Genomic DNA, 15,895 nt, shown 5'->3' on the forward strand with positions numbered 1-15,895 from the left:
AATACACACTCCTCTTATGGTTATTGTCAGGATAAAATGAATTAGTAATGTCCTTACAATAGTGGCTGACACATAGTTAATTGCTGTTGTTATTTCTGGCCTGAGCCAATAATGCTTCATGGCAGTGCTGGAGTCAGATGGACCTGGATTCAGAGGCCAGAACCATTGGTTATTAGCAGTGGCCCATTGGACAAGGTTCTTAACCTCTAAATATTTCATATATAAAATGGGAAAAGTCATAACATACCTCAAAGAATTTTTGTGAGGATTAAATGAGATAATGATTTGACAGGCCTAGCACAATGTAGCTACCATAAATCATTAGTGTCCAGGATTCATCAAGAAATTTCTCTGTAATTTCTTAGTTTCTCATTGTTTTTTTTATTTTTTTCTCCATGCTATAAAATATAGCAATGTGTGCCAAGACATTTCAATGAGGAAAGAATAGTTTTTCAACAATGGTGCTGGGAAAATTGTATATCCACAGGAAAAAAGAATCAAGTTGGACCCCTTTTTCACACCATATTCAGGAATTAACTCACAATGTACCAAAGACCTAAATGGATTAAACAGTGTTTTCTTAGCTATGAAACAAAAAAGCACAAGCAACAACAACAAAAAAACCCCCAGATGTATTGGATCTCAAAATCAACAACTTTTGCACTTAAACTTATTCAAGAAGGTAAAAAACAAACCATGTAAAGGAAGAAAATAATTACAAATCACATAACTGATAAGGGACTTGTAGCTATGATACATATGGAACTTATATAATCTATAATAATAAAAGTATAATATGTAAATTGACTGGATGGCTAAAACAGAGGAATGATGGTCCAGATGACCACACTATGACACCCACTGGCCAAGGTGGGTGTAATGTGGTTTTTTGGGGGCCCAGCCATTGCCCACAATCACCCTGCAGAAGGAGGCCCAGACCACCAGCCAGTGAGGAGATCAATCATGGGGCTCCTGGACTGCAAGAGGGCACAGGCCAGGCTGAGGGACATCCCCTTCCCCTATGAGTGCACAAATTTTGTGCACTGGGCCTCTAGTTCTATAATAAAAAGACAAGAAAGAATCTGAATATACATTTGTGCAAAGAAGATATACAAATGATCAATGAGCACATGAAAAGATTCTCAACATCACTAACCATCAGGGAAATGGGAATCAAAACCATGATCAAATATGCATTTCATGTGCAATAAAATGAATATGGTTCAAAATGGTAGAAATAAGTGTTGGTGAGAATACAGAGACATTAGAACCCCCATTTACACTGCTGGTGGGAATGTAACATGTGGCAGCCACTCCAGAAAATAGTTTGGCTGCTCCTGAAAGGGTTAAAAATAGTTACCAGCCGAAACCGGTTTGGCTCAGTGGATAGAGCGTCAGCCTGCGGACTGAAGGGTCCCAGGTTCGAGTCTGGTCAAGGGCATGTACCTTAGTTGCGGGCACATCCCCAGTAGGGGGTGTGCAGGAAGCAGCTGATCAATGTTTCTCTCTGATTGATGTTTCTAACTATCTCTTTCCCTTCCTCTCTGTAAAAAATTCAATAAAATATATTTAAAAAAAAAAAAAAAAAAATAGTTACCATATGATCCAGAAATTCTATGCCAGCACTTTTACTCAAGAGAAATAAAAGCATGCCCACACAAAAGCTTGTACACTTAATGGTCAGAGATCATTATTCATAATAGTAAAAAAGTATATATTAATGTCCATTAACTGATGATTTGGTTAACAGAATGTGCTATTTCTATAAAAATTGAATAGTATTATAATCAAAAGAATGAAGTGCTAATAAATGCCACAACATGGAAGAAACTTCAAAACAGCCAATCACAAAAGACCACAGGTTTTATACATGGATTCCATCATATATAATAAAACTGTAGTATGCAAATCGACCAAACAGCAAAACGACCAGTTGTTATGGTGCACACTGACCACCAGGGGACAGACCCTCAATACAGGAGCTGCCCCCTGGTGGCCAGAAGCCAGGCTCACAGCTAGTGAGTGCAGTGGTGGTGGCAGGAGCCTCTCCCACCTCCACTCTAGGTGGGTGGTAAGGAGCGAGGGGTCCTGGACTGAGAGAGCCTGGACTGTGAAAGGAATGTCTGACTGCTGGCTTAGGCCCGATTTCCCTGGGACATACCCCGAGGGATCCCTGACTGCGAGAGGGTGCAAGCTGGGCTGAGAGACTGCCCCCCCCCCCCCGCCCCCGCCTTCACCCACCATGCACAAAGTTTGTGTACGGGCTGCTAGTATTTAAGAAAAGTCCAGAATAGCAATAGATCCATTTGTGATAAATCATGGTTTCCTGAAAGTGCAGTTGTGGAGGTTAGGGAGAAATGGAGAGTGAATGCTAAGTGTATGACGTGTGAGTTTAACCTCAATTAAAACTGTTATAAAAAATAACAATGGGGATTTCAGGAGCCTCCTCATCTTGGAGGACCAATTCTATAGAACTTCAGGAGGGTCCCAGACTCATCCAGCAAAAGCTGTCAGGGCTGGCAATGGAACTGCCTTCATGACCGCAGAAATAGAGAGCCGGGAAGACACTCCTGAACCCACTGCTGAATGTATGTGAATTCCCTGTTCCACTTACCTTCTTTAGTTGCACAGTCAGAAGTTCTTTGGAGATCAACAGAACACCAGCCCTCTTCCCCCAATAAAATAGAACAGTGTCACACTGCCAAGAAGGAGTTCCTTTTCCTTGTTTAAGCCCAATCACATGAATCTGGTCTACTTGTAAGAACCCCCAAAAGAGGAGCCACAAGGTAGACTGTGTTTTGGAGGATGGTGTCCCAAGAAGTTGAAACTAAGGAAACTAGAGAATGACCAATAGTGTGCTAAGTGTGAGGATTCTGGGGTGGTATTTGAGGCTTTACCTCAAAAAGGAGACCTGAGGCTTTGAGTTTTTTGTACAAACAACATTGTTTTATTGTCTTCACACAGTATTATTACAGATTCCTCTGAGAAATTAGTAGTTAAATTTTTTGGTGATGAGATTGAGAGGGAAGAGTTCAAAAGTTATATTGGAACAGAAAAATGGAAACTTAGACTGAAAGAAAATATTTTTAAAATTCTTCTTCCCATACTTTTTATTTCTCCTTTATTTAATCTTATCTTTTCTCCATTTTTCCTTTGCCCCTCTTTCCCTTTTCTTATTTCTTATCACCTTGCTTTCTTTCATCTGGTCACCAGATTTTTTATAAGCAGCTGGCAAGCATATCAGAACATGTACTATCTTTGTATGCTGGTACCTACCATGGCACTGCCCAAGAAACAGGAGCTCAAAAATAATTCTTGTTAGAATTAAATGCTACTGTTCAGTGATTTACTGGTTACACAAGTTAGGCCCGATTTCTGTGGGTCAATGTCATTTGTTTGTTTGTTTCCGAAACAGGAGAGATGTACCTTAGGCCGAGACCCGTATGTCTCCTAGTTATTTTCTAGGTCATTAATCTTCATATGCATATTTCTACTCCTTCTCAAGAATCTCTTGTGAAAACACATCAAGGCACTTCATTTTTCTAAGTCAGAGTCTTAGAAATACAGTGGCAGACTCTATTTTTCAAAGACAGCCAACACCATTGTGTTCCATCCTTAGAATGTGGTTTAACATTCCCCTATTAAGAGATGGGGTCAGCGTTCCCTCTCCTTAAAATGAGTGGATCTTTGAAACTTTTCTGCCCATAGACTATGGCTATGTGACTTCTGAAGCTAAGTCATAAAAGACACTTCAGCTTCCAGCAGGCTCTCTTTCCTTGGGAACACATGCATTAGTATCCAGGAACCACCACATGAAGTTTGACTCACTATGGTAGGTTTTGCTCAATGTTTAGAGTGTCAGCCTGCAGACAGAAGAGTTTCAGGTTCAATTCCTAGTCATGGGCATGTACCTAGGTTGCAAGTTCCCTGGCCCCAGAGGGGGTGCATGTGGGAGGTGACCAATGGATGTGTTTCTTTTAGGTCCATTTTTCTCTTTATCTCTTCCTCCCTTATAACTCTCTTCCTCTTTCTCTAGAAATCAATGGGGAAAACAAACAAATATTATAAGATATAAAGAATTTTAAAATAAAAAGTTTGGCCCTTCACATCAGCTATGGTGGAAAGACAATGCAGAGAGACCACATAGAGAGGAAGCTGCCTGAGGAGTCCCAGCTGTCCCAGCCTTCAACTGTTTGAGTCTTCCCAGCCCTGGCATCAGGACGTGAATGAATGAGCCTGCAGATGAATTCAGCCTTCTTTAACGCAGAGTGGAACAGAGATGAACTATCCTTGCCCAGATTGAATATCTGTGAGCAAAATAAATGTTGTTTTTAAGTCATCAAGTTCTCTTTATGAAGCCTTCTGGTACAGAATGTGTTGCTGTGGTGCCTGCCCTTCCATGACCGTTAAGCAGAAGCTGCTCTTCAGGGCAGGGCTGGAACAGAGAGAAGGGTAAGCCAGCTCTTCTGAAATGCTTTGTAGGGTAGCACCCAAGGAACTAGACATCTTCCTCCCTAGAAGTCTCCAGCCAGAGACATGGAAATGGAAATGTCCAAATAACACTCCCGCTCTTTTCCTTGAAAAGCAAAACCATCCACCCTGGATAAATTACAGAAACAGACTGTAATTTGAATTAAATATATAAAAATCAACAAGACAAAATGATATTTTACAGATACAAACAGGTATGATAAATTTATGAGAAAAAGAAAAAGTAGTCAACACAAAATGAAGGATGAAATGGGAATGAGATCAGGCACACAGGTGTGATAACTGATAGATTCAAGGGTGATTATTTGACTTTTATACTTCATAACTTGCATATATATTACCTATATTCCTTTGTATGTGTAAAATACTGCATAACAAAAAACATGATTTTAGAAAATGAATGTTAGAGTAATGTTTCCAACTTAAAACAATAACAACAAAAAACATTTGGCATCATCCAACAAGTTGCCTAGTCCTGCCCTAATTATATATTCTCTCATGTTATTTACTCACTTTCTTGCCCCATTCACATGGACTCTGTCTAGATTCCAGTCCTGGTTCCACGACCTTTACTGTGGCTCCCAAACTTTCTATCCATCATTTCCTCCCATTATACCCACTGCTGTCCAGTGAGCCTTTAAAAAAAATAATCTTTTAAATTTATTTTTTAAATTGATTTTTAGAGAAGAGAGGAAGGGAGAGATAGAGAAAGAGAGAAATATTGATGTGAGAGAGAAACATTGATTGGTTGCCTCCCATACATACCCCAACCCAGGATCAAACCTACAACCTGCGCTTGTGCGCTGACCTGGAATCGAACCTGTCACCTTTTGGCGTAATGGAATGGTATGCCAACTAACTGAAGCACACCTGCCAGAGCCCAGTGAGCTTCCTCGAAGTATAACTCTGGTCCTGTTTTTCACAGCCCTAGTACCCGTCAGTGACTCCTCATGGCCCTTGAATTAAAATCTAGAGCCTGACTTTCTTAGCCTGGCTTTCAAGGCCCCTGCAACTCAGTTGCTGAATGCTCTCAAAGCTTAAGCAAAACTAGACAATTCCCATTTATGCCTGAGACCCACCACTTTGGTGGCTTTGTCCAGTTCCCCTGGCCGCTCTCCTACTTCTCCACCTCTGTATCTTTCAAAACCTAGTTCCATTACCGCCCCTGTCATGAGGCCTTTCCTGACCCACCCAGGGGATAGACACGCACGTGTATTCCCACTTCTCAGTTCTGCCGGGCTCTCAGTGCTCTCGGGTGGGACAGTCATCACTCTCTACCTGTGGTACTGGTCTGCTGGACCTGCTCACATCCCCTGTGGGTCAGGGGTCATATGTGATTCCTTTTTTTGTCCTCACAATTCCTTACACTTATAAAAATAGAATGAAGATATCACCAAACAAATGAATTCTACATCAAGACCTATCCCAAGCAAAACTATAAATAAAGAAAAGGTGTCTTTGGTGTCTCCAGGCTACCTAGTCAAGTTGTCAGGAGCAACCCCAACCTCAACTACCCAGAAACTTCACGCCTACTTGTGTAAACAGAACCAGCTTTTGGAAAAAGACCTGATAAATGCATTCACACTAGGACACATATAAATTACTGAGAAAGCTTCTGATGCTACAGCTCTTTTACTGAGAAGTACTTATTTTGTTAGCAAAAGACAAAAGACACAGAATATATCTGTGCTGGATTAATTAGTGTGTCCCCAAAATTCATGTCCCCCTAGAACCTCAAATTGTGACCTAATTTGGAAATGGGGTCTTTGCAGATATAACTGTTAAGACAAAGTAATACTGGATTAGGGTGGGCCCTAAATCCAATGATGCTGTCCTTAATAGAAGTCCATGAGTGACAGAGACAGAGGAAAACAGCTATGCGAAGCAGCAGAAATCGGAGGGATGTGGCTCTAAGCCAAGGAATACCAAAGATTGCCAAAGACGACCTAGGAACAAGCAAGGAAGGATTCTTCCTTAGAGCCTTCAGATGAATCATGGCTCCCAACACCTTGATTTCAGACTTCCGGCCTCCAGAATTGTGAGAAACTATATTTCTGTTGTTTTAAGCCTCTCAGATTGTATAGGTGCTTTGTTAGGACAGCCCAGGAAACTAAAACGATATCTGAAATTATCAGGCAGCAACGAACCTAGGAGAGGTATATTGGGAAATTTCTCAGTGCCCCAAGAGGGACCTACACCATCGATTCTACCTGTCCCAACCACAAGGCTCAGCAGGTAAGGGAAAGAGCAAGACTGAGACATATATGAACTCTAGATCATCACTAGTGATACCTTGAAAAATGTGGGACCAATGAACATCCATCTCTTTTGGCACTGGGCTTGTTTAGCTGCCTGCTGGGTGGACTGAGACCAAGGTGAGGAGCAGAGCTAGGAATACATGAATTAATTCAATGGTTATTATACTTTCGGTGTCATTGATCTCTTTGAGAATGTGGTTATGATCTAGGGAGTCTCCCAAGAATAAATGCACATATCTCCTAAAATTTGCATAGAGTCCAATTTTTCACAGGTCCCTTGAAAGCGCTCCATAGGGCAAAACCTTGGATGTTTTATGTTCTAATACAGCAATTTTCAGCTTTTTTTTTTTTCATCTCATGGCACATATAAAGTAATTACTGAAATTCTACAGCAAACCAAAAGAAAGAAAATTTTTGGCCGATTGAACAAAAAAATAGCTAGAATTTTGATTCATTCATATCAGATGGCTATTTTTGTATTGGCTGTTGTCATTTTTAAAAAATCCTCACCAAGGATATGTTTTTATTGATTTTTATAGGGAGGGAGGGAGAGAGGGAGGGAGGGAGAAAGGGAGGAAGGGAGAGAGGGAGGGAGGGAGGGCAGGCGGGAGGGAGAGAGACAGAGAGAGAGATCACTGTGAGAGAAATATCAATTGCTTACCTCCTGTTCATGCCCTGACCAGGGATCAAATCAGCAACCTGAACAACTGAACCATCTGACCAGGGCTGTTGTCATCTTTTTTATTTAACAATCTACAGAAAAAGAGATCACTGTCTCTGACTAACTTATCAGGTATTGCATATTTTTAAAAATTCTTATGGCACGCTGGTTGAAAATCACTGTGCTAACGCAATAGTGATGTGACTAAATTTAAATTTACAGAAGATGTGCACTTCCAACAATGATGAGTAGTTTTGTTTCATTATATGAGCATTAAGTACAGGGTAGGAGGTCACTAAATCATTGGCATTGGATAGATTGTGAGTCAAATCCCAGCACCCTCCTTTCATTAAGAGATCTATGTCACTGTGTTATATGAAAAATGAGTGATAGCTTACCAACTTCCACTGTTGTGAGAATAAAATATTGTCAGTTGTAGACTCCCAGAGTGCCTGGAAGTCCATGGGTAGGGCTTTGCTCCCTTATAATAATATAAATGGTTGTTTGGTGGCTCTCGCCCCCAGAGGAATAAAGCAGTAGGAGAGCTTATTCACAACTGTGTTCTCAGGAGCTCTATAATTGTTGGCAGATGACTGTTTTTCTCAACACAGTGCCTGGTGCATGGTATAGGCTTGATAAAGAATTATGAACATCCAGCTCAAACTGATAAAAACAGGGAAGCAATGCTAGTCAACGAAAAGCTCTCTATTGAGAACTTTGACCTCAGGAACTTACTCAGATAGTAAGTAGACTTCATGGAAGAGGAACGAGTGTTGTGGTTTCTGTTGCTGTTATCCAAGCAAAGAAGTAGGGGTTTCAAAGACTCAGCTTCTACCAGTCTCACTGACCACCAGGAAATGAGTTTCTTCCCCCAGTTCTGGCCCTTGAAACTCAACCTGATCAGTTAGTCCAAACGAACAAGATACCAGCTGTTGAGTGGGAGACAATATCATTTATGGCAAGAGGCCTACCCTTTCGCAGCAAGGTGTTACTTTTGATTTCCTTCAAGTGTGATCAAGGTGGGTGAAGTGGCAGCTGTTGGAAGGCTGAGTGAGGTGTGGGCTGGCTGAGTCAGTGCTGGCCAGGTTCCCCTTGGGAAATTCCTATGGGGAGGGGCCAAGGGTGACAATTGTCAGCTGAGAAATTAATCAGACATGTCTTCAAGATCAATGGATAGATTATAACCTACCCATGGAAAAGCCTGGGTGTAATTAATGGCTGGGGTGGAAATGAGCTCTTATGTATGGAATGAAGTCATTAACCTTGGCCCTCTCTGTGTCCAAATGATCTTATTTGCCACCTCTCCAGCTCACAGGAATGTCACCAGAATAAATAAAATGAAATAAAAAATACATATTTAAAAAAACTGAAAAATTATTTATGAAGTAGACAAATGAAATCTATATATATTAAAAGTCAGTGACTGGAACGCTAGAACAACCAGAACAACTGGTCGCTATGACGCCCACTGTGGCCAGCCAACTGGCCCAATCAGAAGCAGGGCTGGCTGACCTCCCTCATGCCCACTTCTGCCAGCCCAGCCCTATCGGGTCCCCCACCCCAATCGGGGGTGGGGTTGGCCAACCTCCCACAGCCTCTCCCTCCTACCAGCACAGCCTCAATCAGCTTTAATTGGAGCTGGCTGGCCAGACCCCATCCGTGCAATAATTCATGCTCTGGGCCTCTAGTCTATAATAATCTATAATAATAAAAGTATAATATGCTAATTAGGCCAGATGTCCTTCCAGATGTCCTTCCAGATGACCTTCTGCACAAAGCTGGGGCTATGAGGGAAGCCTGGGTCCCAGGTGCCAGAGGGAAGCCAGTGCCAGCAGCCAGGGGAAGGAAGGCCTGTCTTGCCTTTAGTGTTTTATAAAAGAATTGGGTAGGTTTTCATGTTATGTTACTTTTATAAGCAAAACATATGTAATTTACTATTGAAAGGCATTCAAGTATGGCATCATTATTATTCACTCTGCAAGGAGCAGGTTCCTCCACTCAGGAATCAGGATCCTTTGGTGATTCCTAGTTGATTAGCCATGTGGCCTCAGGGCAACAGATTCCAAAATAGCAAAATAATATAAGAAGCCACCCAATAATAATAAAAAATATGTCTTGGCAACAATTTTTTATTTTTTATTGTTTAAATTATTACATATCTCCTTTTCTTCCTGATTGATTCCCCCCCAGCTACTCCCAACCCTAAGGGAAAGCTCCCCCCATCCCTGCTCCCCACAGTGTCTGTGTCTGTTGTCTTAGAGACATTTTAAGCTTCCTTTCATATCTTCATATTTAAAATAAACATACATTTCAAGTTCTTAACCCAAGTCCAAAAGACAGGCTAATAAATAAATTTGCATAAAAGGAGAAATGGGCCCTAGCTGGTTTGGCTCAGTGGATAGTGCATCAGCCTGCAGACCGAAGGGTCCCAGGAGCCTCAGTTGCAGGCTCCTCCCTGGCCCAGGCTCTGGTTGGGGCTCATGCAGGAGACAACCAATGGATGTGCTTCTCTCACATTGATATTTCTCTCTGTCTTTCCCTCTCTCTTTCCCTCTCTTTAAAAATATTCTTGGGTAAGGATTTACAAATAATTTCTCTCTCTCTCTCTCTCTCTCTCTCTCTCTCTCTCTCTCTCTCTCGATATATATATATATATATATATATATATATATATATATATATATATATATAAAAGGCTAAGTGATCAACCTGGGAGGGTCCACTGGTGGTTGGGTCCAGGGCATGTCTGGCCCGTCTCACCCAATCACACCTTGCTGGCCACCTTCTAATTAATTTCCTTTCAACATGCACAAATCTATACATCATGCCTCTAGTAATAATAATAATAAAGGAGGAATGGGTAAAAGTTGAGGGTGATGTGGGACCCCATGAAAGAAATCTAGCAGGGAGGACTCATTCCTCCCAGCAAAAGCTAAACTCCTAGGGAACACTTCTACAGCATGGCTCTTGCCTTCTGGTTGGGTGACTGTGGTGACATCAACAAATGACTATTTCCCATGGCAGGGGAATAGACAGGTTTTATTAATAACTAGAGGCTCAGTGCATGAAAATTCATGCACTGGAGGGGGGTGTCCCTCAGCCCGGCCTGCCCTCTCTTACAGTCCAGGTGACCCAGCCATCAGGAGAAGGTGAAGCCCCCATCACACCTGGTGCCGCTGCTGGTAGCACAGGCTTTGGTTACCTGAGCCTAGGGCAGCCCTGGGTGGCTGGGCAGCTGACATCCGAGGCTTGCCTGTGCCTTGGGCTGGCCCTAAGCTTCTGGGGGGCTGAGGGTACTGGGGGACTCTGGAGGCAGGTGTGCAGAGTGGCTGGATCCACATGGGGGTGGGCCTGGCCATGCTGTGCACCTCCTGCCCTAATGGGGCTGAGGAGACTGGGTGCTGCCATCTTGTGGCTTTGGACCATCTTTGAGGATGTGGCAGTCAATTAGCATATTCCCGCCTTACTGGGTGTGGGCGCTTCCATCTTTGTGAGGGTGTAACAGTCAATTAGCATATTCCCTCTTTATTAGATAGGATAATTTTCTTTTCTTTTTTAAAAAATATATTTTATTGATTTTTTATAGAGAGGAAGAAAGAGAGATAGAGAACCAGAAACGTCGATGAGAGAGAAACATCGACCAGCTGCCTCCTGCACACCCCCCACGGGGGATGTGCCCACAACCAATGTACATGCCCTTGACCGGAATCGAACCTGGGACCTTTCAGTCTGCAGACCGACGCTCTACCACTGAGCCAAACCGGTTTTGGCAGGTAGATAGGATAATTTTCATTTTATAAGACATCAGCTGTATGCTAGATACTTTCTGTGCATTATTTCTAACCCTCAAAACAAGTCCAGTTTTAAAATGAGATTGAGAGGGCACAAATGACATATAAGATCATTATGCTTATATTGATTGTACTTATGGAAGATCACTATACTTATAAATGAAAGGTGGTTTGAACCCAGGCCTGCTTGCTCTGACAGCTCACTCTTCCTTTAGTCATGCTTGAGGTCGTCCCCGGGGAAAGCCAGACTGGGTGGCACTTGCAGAAGGAGCATAACCAGGCGGGTCCAGCCAGGCTTTTTTGCAGGCTGGGCAATGCTTCTCTAAACTAGGGCACTTAAACTGTCAGAAGTCAATATTGAACTAGACAACCCCTTATTTTAGCTTCTATCTAGAAAAATGAACATTTAAAAAACAGACACGGAAAAATATTTTTTTTTAGCTTTTTTATGGAAAATTTCAAACACACACAAAAGTTAAGAAAGTGATACAAATCAACCCATGGCATGGCTCCAACTACTATAAGCATTTATCCATTCTTGTTTCATCTATCCCTTAAATATTCTGGAGTATTTTAAGCCAATCCCAGAGCTTATATTATTTTACCTGTAAATATTTCAGTATTAATTCTAATACATAAAAACTTAAGTTTAATAAGATAACAGATCCATTATCACTCCTAAGCAAAGTATTAATAATTCTATAATATTATTTCTTAGTATATTCAATTGTCCTGCATTGTATCCAAAAATGTCTCCTTAAAGTAGGTTTATTAAATTCATTTCACACTTTTCAGAGTTTGGGTGTTTCAGTCCCATAATTTCTTTTCAGAAAAAAATATATTTTATAAATAAAGGAACTTTACTGCTGGGTGGTCAAAGGCGTTCCTTTCACAATGAGTGCAGGAAGACAGAACCACCCAAGCAAAGAAAACTACATTATGGAGCAGCGTCCTTCATGTAGGCTGCAGTCATTTCAGTGTTAGGAACTGATTTTTGCTACTGCTCCAGGCACAGCATGGATTTTCATTGTAATGAATAATAGGTGAACCCATGAAGAAATCAAAATGTGTGTGCAGAGGGTGAGAAGTGAGCATTGTGATAGCTTCGATGGTCCATATGGTTGTTCTGAAGTACAGAACTGTTATTTAAACTAATATAATATTGAGTGTCAACTGTCATTGAAAAAAAAAATAAAAATAATTAAAATATTTTAAAAAGAACTGTTACTTAAAATAGATATATGGCCCTAGCCAGATTGGCTAAGAGGATAGAGCGTTGGCCTGTGGACCAAAGGTCCTGGGTTTGATTCTAGTTGAGGGCATATACCTCGGTTGCAGGCTCCTTCCCAGCCCTGGTTGGAGTTAGTGCAGGAGACAACCAATTGTTGTGTTTCTCTCACATCGATATCTTTCTCTGTCTTTCCCTCTCTCTTCCACTCACTCTAAAAATCAGTGGAAAAATTCGCCGAAACCAGTTTGGCTCAGTGGTAGAATGTCGGTCTGTGGACTGAAAGGTCCTGGGTTCGATTCCGGTCAAGGGCATGTACATTGGTTGCGGGCACATCCCCGGTAGGGGGTGTGCAGGAGGCAGCTGGTTGATGTTTCTCTCTCATCGACGTTTCTAGCTCTCTATCTCTCTCCCTACCTCTCTGTAAAAAATCATTAAAATATATTAAAAAAAAATCAGTGGAAAAATATCCTTGGGTGAGGATTAAAAAATGATAATAATTAAAATAAATATATGTGTCACTAAGGATAATTGCAAATTGTTAATTGAAATATAAAAATACTTTATTTTAAAAATTTATTTTAGTTATAGTTGACATACAATATTATGTCAGTTTTGGGTAGACAACATAATGGTTAGACATTTACATACCTTTGAAAAGATAACCCCGAAAAGTCTAGTATTTACATACCTTTGAAAAGATAACCCCGAAAAGTCATAGTTATTACCATATTGTTGACAGGCAGTCAATTATATTTATTGTACTATGTTATTACCATATTGTTGACTATATGCCTGTGCTGTATTTTACGTCCCCATGACTATTTCGATAACTGGGGATTTGCACATCTTATTCCATTCGCCTTTGACACCTGTCCCCCAAACCTTTCCCATCTGGAAACATTAATTTGTTCTCCATATCTGAGTATGTTTCCATTTTTTTGTTCCTCATATAGGTGATAGCATATGGTATTTGTCTTTCCCTGTCTAACTTATTTTACTTAGCATAATAGCCTCTAGATCCAGCCATGTTGTCACAAATGATAAAATTTTTATGGCCTAGTAATATTCCATGGCATATATGTATCACTTATTCTTTACCCATTCATCTATCATAGGTACTCAAGTTACTTTCATATCTTGGCTATTGTACATAATGCTGCAATGAACATGGGGATGCATATATTTTTCTCAAATTAGTGTTTTGGTTTCTTCAAACCAATATATAAAGTTGAATTGTTGGGTCATAAAGTAGGTCTCTTTTTTATTTTTTAAAGGACCCCATACTGATTTTCATGGTGGCTGCACCAATTTAGAATCCCATGAACAGCAGGCAAAGACTCTCTTTTCACATCACCCTTGCCAACACTTATTTGTTGATTTACATATGATATCAACTCTGACGGGTATGAGGTGATATCTCATTGAGGATTTAATTTGCATTTTCCTGATGTTTAGTGATGTTGAACATCTTTTCATTTGCCTGTTGGTGTTAGGTATGTCCTCTTTGGAGAAATGTCTATTCAGATCCTCTGTCCATTTTTAATTGTATTATTATTGTCTTAGCTATATGAGTTCCTTATATATTTTCTATATTAACCCTTTGTCGATGCATCACTAGCAAATAACTTCTATTCAGTAGGTTATCTTTTTGTTGATGATTTCCTTCACTGTAAAAAAATTTTAATTGTAGTCTTATTTATTTACTTACTGTTTTTTTTTTTTTTTTTTGTTTCCCTTGCCCAAGGAGTCATATCCAAATAAATATTCTTAAAGGTGATGTCAAAAAGTTTACTGCTTGTGCTTTTTTCTATGAGTTTCAGGGTTTGGGTCTTACATTTTAAGTATTCAATCCATTTTGAGTTGTTGTTGTTGTTTTTTTGTATATGGTAAGAAATTGGTCATTTAATTTAATTTATTTTTTAATGTATCTACTCAGTTTTCCCAACACCATTTATAGGAGTCAATTATATGTTCTTGACTCATTTCTCATACTTTAATTGAGCAAATAGCTGTTTTGGGTACTATAGCAATGTAGTACAATTTGATATCAGGTATTATGATATCTCTAAATTTGTTCTTCTTTCTCAATATTGCTATTCAGGATCTTTTTTGGTACTATTTAAACTTTAAGATAGTATGTTCTAGTTCTACCAAAAAATTAGTATTTTTAAATTTTATTTTCAAATTACAATTTACATGCAATATTATTTGCATTAGTTTCAGGTGTACAGCATAGTGGTTAGATACTTAGATAACTTAAAAAATTTTTTTTAGAATATTTTTTTTATTGATTTTTTACAGAGAGGAAGGGAGAGAGATAGAGAGCTAGAAACATCGATGAGAGAGAAACATTGACCAGCTGCCTCTTGCACACCACACACCCTACCGGGGATGTGCCCGCAACCAACGTACATGCTCTTGACCGGAATCGAACCTGGTACCTTTCAGTCCACAGACCGACGCTCTATCCACTGAGCCAAACCGGCTTCGGCAAGATACTTAGATAACTTATGAAGTGATCACCCTGATAAGTCCAGTACCCACCTGGTACCATCATAGTAATTACAATATTACTGATTACATTCCCTATTCTGTACTTTACACCCCCATGATTATTTTGTAACTACCAATTTGTATTTCAGAATCCCTTCATCTTTTTTACCCAGCCCCTCAGAACCCTTCTCCTTTGGCAACCATCAGTCTGTTCTCTGTATCTAAGTCTGTTTCCATTTTGTTTGTATGTTTCTTTAATTTGTTCTTTAGATTCCACATATAAATGAAATCATATGATATTTGTCTTTCTCTGATTGATATATTTCATTTAGCATAATACCCTATGGGTCATTCCCTGTTGTGTCAAGTGGTAAGATTTCATTCTTTTATTTGGTTGAGTAATATTTCATTGTATATAAGTACCACTGTTTTTTTTATCCACTCATCTATTTTGTTTGTATCCTCACCTGAGGATGTTTTTTCATTGATTTTGAGAGAGTGGAAGAGAAAGGGAAAGACAGAGAAACATTGATGTGAGGAAACACATCGATAGCTTGCCTCCTGCACACCCCCTGACCAGGGGGCACACACTCTAACCAGGGCCCAGGCTGGCAGGAGCTTGCAACCAAGGTATGTGCCCTTAACCAAAATTGAACCTGGGACCCTTTGGTCCACAGGCCGATGCTCTATCCACTGAGCCAAACCAGCGAGGGCTCCACTCATCTATTGATGAGCTCTTGGGTTCCTTCCATATCTTGGCTATTATAAATAACATTGCATTGACATAAGGGTGCATATATTCTTTCAAACTAGTGTTTTGGATTTGTTCAGATATATACCCAGAACTAGAATTGCTGGGTCATAAGGCCATCTCATTTTTTTTTATTTTTTTGAGGAACTTCCATACTATTTTCCATAGTGGCTGTAGCAATCTGCATTCCCACTATAGTGTCTGAGCGTTCCCTTTTCT

This window comes from Pipistrellus hanaki, assembly GCF_964339955.1.
Source record: "Pipistrellus hanaki genome assembly, chromosome: 3".
NCBI classification, from domain to species: domain Eukaryota; kingdom Metazoa; phylum Chordata; class Mammalia; order Chiroptera; family Vespertilionidae; genus Pipistrellus; species Pipistrellus hanaki.